This window comes from Armigeres subalbatus, chromosome 2 (genome assembly GCF_024139115.2).
Source record: "Armigeres subalbatus isolate Guangzhou_Male chromosome 2, GZ_Asu_2, whole genome shotgun sequence".
NCBI lineage: Eukaryota > Metazoa > Arthropoda > Insecta > Diptera > Culicidae > Armigeres > Armigeres subalbatus.
In genome coordinates this window covers 195,115,637-195,128,159 of record NC_085140.1, presented here as the reverse complement: position 1 = coordinate 195,128,159, position 12,523 = coordinate 195,115,637, and the positions used below count along the sequence as shown (strand labels likewise).

At 39.0% G+C, this 12,523-nt stretch overlaps 1 pseudogene; it reads right to left on the bottom strand.

Annotated features, from left to right (window-relative positions):
* LOC134209472 (tyrosine-protein phosphatase non-receptor type 61F-like) overlaps positions 1 to 12,260 on the bottom strand; it is a 90,650-nt pseudogene extending 78,390 nt beyond the window's left edge.
* Positions 12,261 to 12,523: the final 263 nt, after the last annotated feature.

The following is a 12,523-nucleotide window of genomic DNA, read 5'->3' as shown; positions in this document are numbered from 1 at the left end:
AATGTCCAATTGTTTTGTAGTTATTTTATCACCTTGGACAAGAATGAAAACACGCTGAAAGAATTTAATAAAGCGGAGAGATTCAGCTGCCATGTAAATTGATCTTCTCAATGGTTTGTGATAATTTTGAATAATTACATTGGATGATGGGTGTCCGAAATTTAACGTGGACAGGCTTTACGATTGAAGACCTTGCATAAATACGAGCATGAGTTACTCAGTCCCCTGAAACGGCTGTCATCTGCATACAATGCGATTGAAGCCGAAAACTTGGTGCTAAACTTGGTGCTAGCTGTCAAGTTATGGCTTTAAGCACGGAACACAGTGAGGCATGCGGCAATATCGCTCGAGAGCAGATTTAATTCGAATAAAAAAATAAACAGTGTTTTTATATTTTAGGCTGTTGTTGAAAGAAAAAGCGTACCATCTAAAATATGTTTTAAAACTATATTGCAAATATCTCTATAACTGATTCGTACATTTCAGATACACCTAGCGCAAAAGTTATCCGCACAGTCTTTATCACAATAACAGATTTTTGTTAAGTGTGCCTGATACCTATGTCGATATCTAAGCAAGTTGATACATATATGTCTGAAGGAACTTGAAAAATATTTGTTATTGTGACAAAGAGTGGGCTATGGGCTTTAGAAAGCCTTTAATTCCTAATGTATCTTTTTTGTTTGAAAATCAATTTTCACAAACGTAAAAAATAAAGCTGCAAATCAATTGACCTTCCTGTCAAATTTGTATGTAGGTATGTGGAAAATGGGACTTTTAAGTTTATGATTTGTATTAGTATGGAAATATAATTAACTTTCTAAGAATCGCCAAAAATTGCAAAAAAAATCTTTTTTGATATCTTTAGCAGTGACATGTTCTATTTGAGTGCAAATTAATTAAGAAACTTTCTGTTCACGGCTTAACGGCTACAGAATTTTCCAGTGTTTCTGTTATTCGGCCATTTCACTCAATGTTATAAAACATCTTAGCAGTTTTTCGGGTTTTCTAGAACAAATTTTCAGATTTCATTTAGTCAGCTCAAAGAACTGATAAATTGGAGACGATTCTTAAGATTGACTCAATCGACAAAAATACAAATGTAACACATTTGTAACACGGGCAATATAGCTAGGTTTCTCTTCAGCTAAACATAACTTATCTCCGGTAATTGGCAGTTCGATAGTTAATCTTTTTCATCTCTTGACTTTTACGCTAAGTCCATGATGCTTCAAAAAACTATTATTCTGTCAACACACAAATTGTCCAGTTCAAAGCAAAATTTTATCCTCAATGCGATATCCACTTCCAGTTGAATCAGATCAAATGCACGTTATAGTTATAGATTTTTCTTTAAAAAAAAGCGGTTCCAACAGTTTTCCAAAAAACAACTGTCGATGAATCGTGAGATGACTAAGTAGAATAATTCATTTTAGTTTCGACGCTCTTCTGGATCCACATCATAGTAAGCTCAAGTTTGTAACCAACAAGCTATATTAATTTTCCGGTTCAGGCATCCCTAAATTGTCAAAAACGGATGATAACTGACAGAGTTACATTTTTTTTTTCAATTTAATTCAATTTTTTATTCAATTTCAATTTAATGGACCATAATACATGTGTTTAGCAGAGATATGTCTTACTTACAGCTGCTCTTTAATCATTTTCCAATGGAGAATTTGAGAGTTTCTGAGACAATCTATCTGATAGGGGAAAATTAATGACAAAAACCCAAGAAATCAATTTAACTTATAATTAACTACATACTAGATTATCACAGTTTTGTAATTTAGGGGAAAAGATTCACGATGTGCGGGTTAGTTGATACCTTACAGGAGCGCCGGAACTTGTCTGACATCGCCTGAACAAAGTCGATAATTGTTTCAGTTTCCGCTAGTTGGTGAAGATCGTGTGTCGGAAACCACGGATTCAAGTCGAAGATCATCTTTAACAGCTTGTTTTGCTTGACTTGCAGACGTCGTAGATGAGATAGCGCACAGTTTTGCCATACAGGACAACCGTATGTAAGGACTGGTTTGAAGACACATTTGAAGAGCAGCAGTTTATTGGCTAGTTGAAGAGACGATCTTCGGTTGACCAGTGAGTACAAAGAACGCATCAGACCATTGACTTTGTTGATGCTTTGATTTATGTGTTTGTCAAACAGTAGCTTTTGGTCCATCGTCAGTCCCAGATATCTGACCTCGTTTTCCCACAGAATTTCAATTCCGTTGACTTTAACTCCAGATGTAGGAAGACGTGATGGAGCCCTTCTTCGTGTGAAAAAGATTGCCTGAGTTTTCGATGCGTTCGTTTTAATGCGCCACTTCTGTTGGAACTCTTCAAGCTTATTCTGTGCATGTTGCAGTTTACAGATGATAATTTGAGGATCTTCGTCCGAAGCTAGGAAAGCCGTGTCATCCGCAAAAAAAGCATATACAACTCCGTCGACCTTAAGCGTATCACTTGTAAAAATGTTGTAGAGCGTGGGGCTCAGAACCGACCCCTGTGGAACGCATATGGGATGCCGTAAGATTCTGATCTACATCCATTGATTGACACTTGGAATGACCTTGCTGCTAAAAACGACTGAATAAGCTTCACTAAATAAAGCGGACAGTTAGACCTATGTAGCATGGAAACAATTGCCTCTTGCCAGACCGAGTCATAGGCTTTTTCGACATCCAGCATTATCATGCCAATAGATTTTTTCATGGAGAATCCTTGCTTCACTAGTTTAGTTATTCGAGCTAGCTGGTGGTTTGTAGAATGGCCAGCTTTGAAGCCAAACTGTTCCGCAGGAATCATGTCACCAGTTTCTATATCTCGGGTACTTTTTTAAAACGGCGTATGTCGCAAATTGTAAACAAACCCGTTTTCAACAGCATATGGCATCAAATTCATCTAAAAATGTGTATATTTTCAAAGCTACATGAAAATGTGTTTCTAAAAATGTAAATCAATTTTTTGCAAAACGGTGTAACATCATTGTTGAAAATATTGCACATACACCGCTTAGCAGAAAATGTACTTTAAAAAGTTTTTTCGAACAACTAAATAGTTTAAAACGTGCGTCTGCTTGTACTTTTTCATCACTGATTTCAAAATTAAGCATGTTGCTTGAATATTCTGATTTTCGTTAAGAAAAACATTTTACGTTGTTTTTCTGCAGCAAATGTTGTTACGTCGTGTTGTAAGTGTTGCAATTTTTTTGACGCATGTGCGTGAAACGTTTCAACTTGACGCAACATTTCGACGTATCAACAATGCAGCGTACGGAGCAGCGTAACATTTCGACGAAAGTAGCATGACCTCGGTCATGCTGACGTATCAAAACGACGTATGTGATTTATCTGTTGCAGAACTTTGTAACATATATTTTTATCAAAATAACTGAAATGTTCACACGCAGTGCAGATTTCAGAGTCAGTGACGATGAACCTTTTCATAATGTATCGTTTAGGTGTATTCAATTGCAATAAAAATGATTAGTTTCTAAATAGGAATAAAAATGAAATCTGAAAACTTCCAAGCTCATTTTCTCAGCTTGATCAAAGTGTTACATACGCCGATTTGAAAAAGTTCCCGAGATATGTCGATTCAGCCGGTTCAGGATGATTCTTTCCAAAACTTTACTAAGGCAACTTAGCAAACTGATGGGACGATAGCTTGAGGGGAGAGTAACATCTTTGTTCGGCTTTGGGATGGCCACTACGTTCGCATGTTTCCACATACCAGGAAAATACATCAACCTGATGCAAGCGTTATAGACCTTTGTCAAGTACACCAGTCCTTTTCGAGGTATTCGCTTGAGCATGATGTTCCTTATCCCATCATGACCTGGTGTCTTTTTGGTCTTAAGCTGATGGATAATACACTTTATCTCATTGGGTTTAGTGAGAGTAGATGGTTCATTGTTTAACTCGTTGAGTCTCGCAAGCTCCTCTATCGTTTGGTTCCTCTGTTCTTGGATCACTCGGGAGCGTGTTGTTATGTGCTGAAGCAAAATTTTCAGCCAGCGTTTGAGCTTTCTCTTTATCAGAAACCCTGACTTGGTCTCCAATCCGCAAAGGAGGTTGGTATTTGATGCTACTGCGTAGGTTTTTACTAATTCTCCAGAACTTCTTGCTACCGTGAGACAAGTCACGAATAGTTTTCCCGAAATTCTCGTATTTGTGAGCAGCACATTGTTCTCGTATTTGTTGGGTGAGGACGTCAACGACTCTTTTGAGGAAAGGATCTTTGGAACGGTAGAATTGTCTCCGACGAACATTCCTGAGTCGGATCAGTAGCTTTGTTTGGTTAGGAAGTTCCCGTTTTTTCGGAGAGACAGTTGCATTCGGAACTGACTCAGCTTTAGCTGCCAACAGTGCTGCTGCGAAAACGTTAATAGCCTCGTCGATTTTTCCCGTGGTGTCCAAATTATTTAGCAGAACCGAAGAAAGATCAAGTCTTCCTTTGACAATGTTTGTAAAGCGGTACCAGTCAGCACGATGATAATTTTTATATTGGTGAACTTGAAGCTGGACTGGTCTTCCTGTATCAATGGCGAATACCACTGGAAAGTGGTCTGACGAGAGTTCCTCAACCGTACGTGGTACAGACATGTTAATCTGGTTGTTTGAAAGGACCAGGTCTAGAATGGAGCGACTTCTTCCGTTTGGAGAAACTCGAGTGTAACTACCTGGATGATGTATGAGGAAGTTCGAGTTTTCATATTCCTGAAAGAGTATTTCGCCAGCTTTATTTTTCCTCGAGCAATTCCAATGACGGTGTCTAGAGTTGAAATCTCCCACTACAAAGAAGGGTTCCGTAAATCTAGTAAGTTTACGGATATCACGTTTGAATCTGTTGAGGATCGTTCGGTTTGAAGAACCGGGGAAGTAAGCTGCAATAATGCGGACAGGATTTGGACCAATTCTTATTGTTATACTAATGGCCTCAACCGCGTTGGTGTCTAGCCCATCGTCAAGAGTGAATACAATTCCTTTGCGAATAAAGATAGCAACACCACCCCCGCGATTCGCAGCATCAGTTAAACGATCCAAGCGCACCAAGGAAAAGTTATTGTGGTACATGGAAATACTCGGGTTAAGCCACGTTTCGGTTACAACTGCTATATGAATGTTGTGTTTATCGATAAATTCGAAAAATTCAGCTTCTTTGTTTCGAATGGAACGACTGTTCCAGTTCATAACGTTGATGATGTTTGCATTATCCATTGAAAACGTACTTGAACATCAGCTCCGACAGAGCGATAAATTGCGATGCCTTCGTTTTACACGATGCCAAATGAGTGAAAAGATCGTTTGCTAAACACAAGAACTCCGAAAGCGAAAACAGATTCAAATTTTCTGTTCTCTCGTTGTCAGCAACATGTCCCATTGATTCAACAACAGCAGAAACGCCACCAACAGCAGCAGCAGCAACAGAAGAGACATTACCAACAGCAGCAGCAGCAACAGGAGCTCCCCTCGCAGCATCAGAGAAAGTCCTATTATGGGTCACGTATGAAGACCGAAATGATCGGTTCGTGGTTCCAAACACATTCGACGGAAAGTTGTTGTTGAGTTTTGAGCGCGATTTCCTTTCTTCACTCATTTTGATGTAGTTCTGCCTAGCAGGGCAGTCCTTGAAGTTTGCTGTGTGGTTTTGGCTGCAATTGGCACATCGGATTTGTGTTCTGGTGAATGAGTCATCGCCTTCCTCCCGTGATGGCAACAAGCAATCTCTTGTGAGGTGTATTTCCCCGCACTTGACGCATTTAGCTTCCAGGTTGCAGTTCCGCATTCCATGCCAAATTGCTGGCAGCGAAAACACTGAACGGCATCCGTTGTTTTTCTTGTGAAGTAGCGCCAGTTCAGAATGACGTTGAAAAGGGCACGCGTTTTCTGGAGGTCTTGCAGCTTTGTTGATCCCTTGGGAAAATGTAGAACATACAGAGCAACATCTCTGTTTTTCGTCGTATGCAGTATTCTAACCTCTGATGGAACAATGTTGTTGTTTTTCAGTTCGGTTATTACCTCCTGAAGCTCGAAAAGTGGGAGACCAGCAAGAACCACTCTTATTGGCGTTTCATCGCTAGTTCCATGTGTGTAGAACTTAACGTTTTACCCTTCTTACATCCTAAGAAGGGTATAAAGATCGCTTGAAAAACCGACTTTTTATCTGAGGCTCGGAGACCCAAGTCGTATATACCAATCAACTCAGCTCGACAAACTGAGCACATGTATGTATGTGTGTGTGTGTGCGTGTGTGCGTGTGTGCGTATGTGTGTGCGTTACAAAAATCTCACATCAAGATCTTAGCCGTCCGTGGACCGATTTGCACGATTTTAACACTAAACGAAAGCTATGACTTTGTCATTGTACAAGTTCAATTTTTTTTTGCAATCGGACATTTGGTTCCAGAGATATGTGAGAAATACGAACATGAAGTATATTTTCAGAAAACTAACAAAATAATGTCACATAAATATCTCAGCCGTCTGTAAACCAATTTGCATGATTTTATCTTTAAACGAAAGCTATGACTTTGCCATTGAACCCATTGTATTTTGTTTTTGCAATTAGACATTGGGTTCCGGAGATATCTCTGAAATACGAACATAAAGCATTAGACGTATCAACTTCACACATTGGTAAAATATGTCCCATCAAGATCTCAGTCGTCCTTGGACCGATTTGTGCGATTTTATCTTTAAACGAAATAAGAAAATTATTTTGAGCTTTTTAGTGGAATGTTTTCACCTGTCATAAGACGAGTTTATACAATCCCATTGAATTCCACCACTTAATTGTATCTTGACAGTCGAGTCAAGTACGAGACACTGAAGACGGCCTTACTTTTGAGGTCGAAATACGTATCTGTCAAGATACAATTAAGTGGTGGAATTCAATGGGATTGTATAAACTCGTCTTATGACAGGTTTAAACGGAAGCTATATTTTTGTCATTGGACCCATTATTTTTTTTTCTGCAATCGGAAATTCGGTTTCAGAGATATCTTTGAAATACGAATATGAGACATATTTTCAGACTACTAATGAAGAATTGTCACACCAATATCTCAGCCGTCTATGACCCGATTTGAACTCTTTTGAATGACCCGATGACTCTTTCTATGACCCGATTTGAACTCTTAAACAGAAGCTGTAATATTGCCATTTAAGGCGGCAAATCAAATCTGCAGTCTTTTTGTATTTTTTTTTAAATTGTTAAATTTCCAGAAATATCCCTTTTTTATTTTGAAATCGTTAAAAGCATTATAATATCAGTTATTTTACATTCAATTGAAGGTCATATGCATAGAAATTGTAATATGCACTGGGCACACACAACCATTCAAAAGTGTAAGAAGGGTTGCGTTCACTGTAGGTGGATTAAGTCGGGTTTTTAACTTTGAGAACGGCAACAATTCGGTTGAACTCCGCTTTTTCCTTCACTTGTAGTCGAATCCCAGATTTGATTACTTTCTGGGTGTAAGTTTTAGAATTCACTTCCGTGGATGACATCAGTTGGTTGATTTGTGCTACTGACCAGTTATAGGGGTAGTAGGGGCAATATGAACATACGGGGCAATATGAGCCACCCTCATTTTGAGCTTATTGACAAGTTTTATCATGTAATGATATGATCTTTAAGAGGATGCTACACTTATGCATCAACGTGAAAACCGCATTAAAATTCAATTCAAACATGAAAATACACTTGAAAATGTAAATTTTCGCTGCATAGGCAAAATTATTATAAGATTTGAAGTTTATAAATAAGGTTTTGACACAAAACTGATTAAAATACAGGTCAAAAATACACCACAATCAAAAGATATATTAAAATTGAATATTGTACACACATGTTTGTATTGATACAAATCTGAATTTATCATAAAACTTTTTTTTCCCAAAACCAGTCTCTATGGGGCAATATGGGCATACCTGTACAGAGCAAGATATCAGGCCTTAAAATACGAACAAGTTCAAATTTCAGTAGTCCAATACAAGAATATTATCATATATGTAAGATTCATTACGGAAAAATTACAACAGCGCATTACTGCGATTGAAACAGAAAAAATGACCATTGGCCAATTGAAATGTGGCTGTTCAAACGGTGAAGAGTGGCAAATCGGTTCAGTCCGCTGTTGTGCGGTTTTTTAATTTTATTTAGTATGGAATACTCACAACTGTTGTAGGAATATCATATTCTTCCATATTACGATACTTTTTTCGCCTAAATAAACGTTTTGAATGGGTGGCCCATACTGCCCCAAATGGTGGCTCATATTGCCCCGTATAGTCGGGAACACACATTGAAATCAATACATTTTCAAAAGTGCATTCCAACAATTTCCAAACGAATTTTTCGTCATTCATCGACGTTATATGAAAGGTAACATTCTCTAGTATAAGTAAACTACATTTGAATGATGTTTTTTTGAGCTTTTCAGCGCTTTTCGGAACGATTTCCTTAGGTGGCCCATATTGCCCCGATCACCCCTACACAAATATTGGTGGGCATCGTATTTTTGCTGCTGACGGCTGCCTGAGCTCGCTCTCTTGAGGTCCCGTGGAAATTGGTTCGTCGTGCATTAGTTCTTCATAGATGTTTCCAGTTGACACACAAGGATGAATTTCATACTGATCGTTTCCATTGGCACTGGAATCATTCATAGAGCTACTACGATTGCGTTCATGATGCTCATTTGGGACTAACAGTTGATTGCCAACCATTCCATGAATCTCAGTTTGAGATGAGGTTAGGCGTATTTTGCTCTTGTCGTTTGGACCATTTTTCGAATTAGCGACATTCGAGGAACTGCCCGGAGTGTGTTTCCTCAGGATTGCAGATTTTATTTGTTTTTGTTTGCGAAAAAACAATCAAAATTTCACCGCAGAATGGTAGACCGAACTAGCCGATTTGACGTTTGGCGAAAAAACTGGGAGTTACAATATATTTATTAAATTTCACCCAAAATTTGCTTGTCCCAGTCCCAGCACCGTACCTGAACATGAGTTAAATTTTTGTAGCCATTACTAGGGATCCTACATATAGGATCGCTAGCCATTACCAATGCCAATAAATGGCGAAAACAAAACAATATAACTTAAGTTATTGAAATTTAAATTTTTACGATAGAAAATTATTTTGCGATAATTGAAAAATGTAATGAAAAATGAAATGTAATAGGTACAATATGAACGGAGCTTTAAACTTCAAAAACAGCACTAGCGCCACGCCAACAAACGGTGGCTTCAAGAACTAGTGCTTGTTTCACGGGGTTGGAGTTACTACTTATTTTCTTGAAACGATTGTCTTCAAAGATGTGTTTTGCTATCATTATAGCAGTGCCACCTCCAACTCTATCCTTCGCGTGATCTACATTCACATTGTACCAATAATAATTGGGGGTTTCCATTGTGCATTGTGCTAATCTTGGAGGAGCTCAGTCTGCCAAGCAGCCGATCCAATGTGAATCGTTAGAGGCACACTGAAGTGCTCCAAATGTGATATGATACACAGATGAATATTATCTTCAGTGCCGTCAACCCCCGTGACCTTGGCTAGGGGTTTTATTTTTATTCCTATTTAGAAACTAAATATTTTTATTGCAATTGAATTCACCTCACCGATAATTATGAAAAGCTTCATCGTCAGTGACTCTGAAAACTGCACTGCGTGTAAATATTTGTTATTTTGATAAAAATATATGTTACAACGGCCTAGCCTGGCGGTCAGATTCCTGGCTATGAAGCAAGACCTTGCTGGGTCGATTCCCGGTCCCGGTCTGGGAAATTTTCGGTTTGGAAATTATCTCGACTTCCTTGGGCATAAATGTTCAAAATAATCGTGTTAGTTTCATGATATACGAATGCAAAAATGGTAACTTGGCTTAGAAATCTCGCGGTTAATAACTGTGGAAGTGCTGAATGAACACTAAGCTGCGAGGCGGCTCTGTCTCAATGGGGGATGTAATACCAATAAGAAGAAGAAGATATCTAGGAACTGGGGGGTTGGGTAGACAAAATTGGGTATATACTGTAACACGGTATCCAGCTTTCCACGCTCGGTAATGGCGGCTTGTCGGTGTTTAAAAATCAATCGGTCACTGTACTATTTGACACTAGCTGGAGGAAAACTCACTGGCGAAGAGGCCTTTTTTCCCTTCCCCTCACCCACGAACGCCAGTGAGCTTTCCTCCAGCTAGTGACAAACAGTACAGTGAACGGTTGATTTTTACACACCGACAAGCCGCCATTACCGAACGTGGAAAGCTGGATAGGCCTAATCAAAAATAGTTTTTCCTAATTAATTTAATAAGGGTATTAAAGTCGGATTTGTTTACTTATTAGTAGGCACTTATCTATTGTTGAGACCAATCATTATCATTCCAGGGTTAACAAAAACGAAAAGCGATGCTATGACAAACCCCTTTTCAAAATCTAGTTTGAATTAAAATTTTATAGTATACATACATTGTTGTACCACAGAACGAAACACGTTCCAGCAGGAACTCAGTCATGTCTATTTAATAATTCTTATTGGCTTGCAAATAGGGGAACTGCTCCTGGAATTCTATAAGTTTATAACTATATCTATTTGTTACGATAGCCTACCAGTTACAGGACTTTTACTTAGGTCAAGGAAGTTTGAATGGGAATTAATATAAGATTGGAGCTCTGGAAGTTACTGAGTGGTAATTGAGTGCTATAGCTAATTGAACTTAGTTTTAGTAGTTTTCCTTGAAAGCTTCATCTCATAGCTCCGATGTTCATCCCATCGAAAACAAAGCAATGGAAAGCAATTTGATTTGTTTCTTATTTTTGTGGTTTTTTCAGCAGTGAGCACGCATGTTGACAAAAAGAAGCAATGAGATGAATATATGTTCAGTGAGATGGAGATTGGGACAGTTCCCCTACTCACTAATGTTCTATTCACGAACACAAAGTTCCATATGAACATTAAACTATAGATATCTTCTTAAGATTAATCATCTATGTAGTTTATTTCATAATAATCTGAAACAGAGTCCACACAATGCTATAATAACAAAATGCGAATGTAATGAAATCTGCATAGTCGAAACAATTCCTCTGATGGCGGTGTGTTTTTGCTCGTTGCATTGTAAATTAGCGGCGCAGCATCGGAACGGATGCAGTGTAACACGATTCACTATTTCGACGATTCATGCCATAGGGTCTGTCTCATTTGGAGAATTAAACTCAAATTATTGCCTATTCAGACTAGTTCCTCAGTATCAGACCGTCTAATGCGAGCATGTGCTTGACTGGGAACTCTGAAGCTGAGCAATTAGGTATAATGACGAAATGTTGCTATCAAACATTTTTTAAGCGGAGCTATCGCATCGCTCGAAGAACTTCAGACCAGCAAGTGCATATGAGATTGTAACAAAATTCTCGGAACAGGGGCGAACCCACCTGACACCCGACGGATGCGCGTTATCGCGGAAACGAATTACTGGATGAGTAAAGCAAATTCTCGATAATATCTCACTTACCTGGAATACCAAAGCCCACCCATGGCGAGATTCAATCTCGTTATATTCGGCTTCAATGCTGTTAGATCCACTGCTGCTGCTGTTGTTGCTGCTGGCCGTGCTGCTACTGGTGGTGGTTGTTGCATTGTTGGTACTCATTTTGATTGTAAATCAGTGCCGTTCCACCGGAATCTGTGCCAGGTACCAGCTGACAATTATCTTCTCCTCTTATGCACTTAGAACGGATGGTGGCGTAGCACCTTTTCTCCGAACCAAAACGCAAAATAAGAATCTACAAAGCAAAATAATAAAGCAACACCCTCTTCAATAACCACACGCACACTCTACGTTTCTCTTTCCAACCTCCGGCCAATATACTTCCACTTCCAAACACCACTCTTCTTCCACACTCCCGTCGATTTCTTCCGAAAAAAGACCACTGTTTCTTCTTGCTCTTGCTCCTCCTCCCTCGCTAAATGCTCAATTTTCACAGCTCAAATTCCCAACTTCACGCGCCGAATGATCACTTCCAAATATTACCAATCTATGAAACAATCCTCGTACTATCGGCTTCCGATTCTTTCACTAGAAGCAGATCATTATGGTTCCTATTTTTCACGAACATCCGACGACGAATCGCGGCGACGACGATGATGGCTGATGTTGCAAAGGAAAAACTCTGCTCAATCGACTGCGATTTTACGCGACTTTTCTCACATCGATGGACGGAGACACGCACAAACACAAGTGTAGCTCGCTTGACAGTTTACTGAAAAACAATGATGCTTAATGATGACGGCCGCACTAATAATCAGTAATAAGTTCTTCTTTATCGACAAATCGATACCAAATTTTCAAAAGAACTTCCCGCATATTTAATTCGACCAAGGGCCTCATACGCCTGTCACTGGCGAACAAAGCTCGTGTACTCTGCATCGAAGCTTAGAACCGGTGTTAGGGCGCAATCGTTAATGTGAACATTTTTATATTCGGTTAGTTACTGCAAATAAATTCTTTTTCGAGTCCC